General features: G+C 46.1%; 1 pseudogene; it reads right to left on the bottom strand.

The window, feature by feature from the left end:
• Positions 1–1401: 1401 nt before the first annotated feature.
• LOC142265737 (U2 spliceosomal RNA) lies at positions 1402–1607 on the bottom strand (annotated as a pseudogene).
• Between the last annotated feature and the right edge of the window lie 805 nt (positions 1608–2412).

Raw genomic sequence — 2412 nt, 5'->3', positions numbered from 1 at the left:
CCCAAGGGCTTAAACCGTGAATATGAAGTACAGACTTGATTCATTGGGCCGTGCACCATGTCACCATGTGTGCAATTGCATTGTCCAATGGCTCACAATGGTTATGCGTTTTCATTGGATGGATAATCGAAGCCATGTTTTTTTCCTTTCTCTTGGGTTTGTTGTGTGAGTAGCCTATAGGATTAAGTTAGTTACCGCAGGCAGTGGATTTAGCTTCCTGTCTTTGGTCCAGTGGTAGATTGATTGTTTGGTCTATGAGCTGTTATGGGTTTTAATCCAGGTGAATGCCCATGGGCTGCCTATAACTGTGTGAAATATGTAGTTTTACTGGGCTGGGATGAGAGAATCCATCGAAGCATGGTGTAGGGATTGTGGTTCCTGTGTGCTAAGAAGAAAGGCTAGCACCAGCCAGAAAGCCCCATTACAGCCAATAATCAACCGCTAGCCGCTGGAACTCGTTGCTCTAGATCATGTCAAACTCTCACCAAGCAGGAATAGATACATTAGCCCACCATCCCACCCAAAGAGCAACTTCTGCTGCGCAGCTGGCTTTCTAGGCAGCAGCGCTATTGTGATGTCAGCGGGGGACATTGTGACAAGCCAGTGTTCCGTCACTTCATGTTGTGCACTGTTCAAACGGAAAATACATCAACAGGCAGACTACAGAAAAGCTTACTGACAAAGGATAGAGAGGGGCTTTCTCAGAGGGCTTTTTACAGTTTGTCTATTCCCAATTAGCCGTTTAAGTATGCTTAATGAAAGTACTAATTCTTTCATAGGCCGCCCATTCTTAGTATTTGACGTTCCTTATATTGCGGTATCAGGCTTCGCAGCAGGTTGCAAAACATTCATCACCCATGACTGTCCCCAATTGGGCTCAGAAGCTAAATGTCTATCATGACCTCTCTTTTTGAAAGTCCAAGAGCAAGCAAACTCTTCCTCCAGGAGAGGGAGCCAACAGATCACTAAAGACATCATCATTGCTCAAAGAAAACACCGAAAAACAATGGAAGCTTTAATTGGAGTGGAATCTGATAGACAGCACCTGATGCCAAGTCTGCATCTTCTAACACCTGCAGTCACTGCAGCAGCTGAATCCAATGTGTCCAAAAGGGATCTATTCTATTCAATTGCAAATGATCTAGATAAGACTGAGAATAAGATACTGCACGGGACATAGCAGAGTTGGTCAAGTTGAGTGGAGATGAGTTTGCTATTTGGCACAGCTTTTGCATCAATAAAGCAAGTAAAAGGTGTGAAAGATAAAAAAAAAAGGGTGAAAGTGTGAAAAGTGAATTGGCCAAATTGAGGTGCATATAAAGTTTTTGCTTTCTTTCAATTCACTAATGAGGCTCATTTGAATCAGGTGAATTGAGTTCTGCTTTTGGAAACTCGGTTAAGAAGGGGTGCACCGGTCCTGGAGGTACTGCAATACCAGGTCAATGCGTGGAGTGGACAGAGCAAGATTTTTTCCATCTCCTTGTTCTAAAAATCCATTTAATATATGGTCCCTAGAGAGGGGACGTATCAGATATTAAACTGATAAGAACAGATTTAATTTTTTTTTTTTCTGTTTATCAGTAGGACTTCAAAATAACAAAGGTGATCGCCTCCCGTTGCCTGGGAACCGTCCAGGCACAAGAGGGCTATGTGTCACCAGAAGGCGCACACACTCCCTCAAGGCCGGCAGACGTGCAATCCCAGGCACCTTCCAGTACCGACCAAGGTAGCGTCCTCCGAAACTACACTTGATCTTAGCCAAAAGGCTGAGAAGCTATAACCCGAATTGGTTACGGCCTTGAGTGGCACCCTGGCCTATACCGGACACATCTTAGGGAGAGGGAGACAAACCCACGCCTACAGAAGACATTTTGTCACCAAAGCCAAACCCTTGAAAAGGCTGTTTTGCAGAGCAAAAACAAGGAGAATGGTACTTTTTGCAGCCGCCGCCCACTGCAATGAATCTGAATAACTCCTCCTTTTGGGCACAAGCACCTCCCCTCCCCCTTGCAGTCTTTCCAATTCATGATACAAAAAGACGGACGGACAGGACAGGACAGGACCATCTGCCTGACTTTCCGTCACTGCCACCCTTTGCCATCCTTGCCCGTAGAAAGCCCTTTCATCATCCCCAAACCCTAATCTTTTCCCTTCCCTTCCCAGCTGCGTCTCACTCCCTTTCATTAGGAAGTGAGCGCAGCCTTTTCTCCGTTCTGCACATGCGCGACGTTAAACACAAATGCGCAGGCGTGCGTTCCATTAGCCTCACTGCATTCCACTCCCATACAGGAAGTGGGCACAGCTATTACTACGGTCGCACATAAAAGAACCCACGGCCACCACTGCACATAGCTGACTCCACCACAGGACACCCACTTCTACACCAACGCAGGTAAGACAGGATCGGCACCT

This window comes from Anomaloglossus baeobatrachus, unplaced genomic scaffold (genome assembly GCF_048569485.1).
Source record: "Anomaloglossus baeobatrachus isolate aAnoBae1 unplaced genomic scaffold, aAnoBae1.hap1 Scaffold_2773, whole genome shotgun sequence".
In the NCBI taxonomy this organism is placed as follows: domain Eukaryota; kingdom Metazoa; phylum Chordata; class Amphibia; order Anura; family Aromobatidae; genus Anomaloglossus; species Anomaloglossus baeobatrachus.
This window is presented reverse-complemented; position numbering and strand designations above follow the sequence as displayed.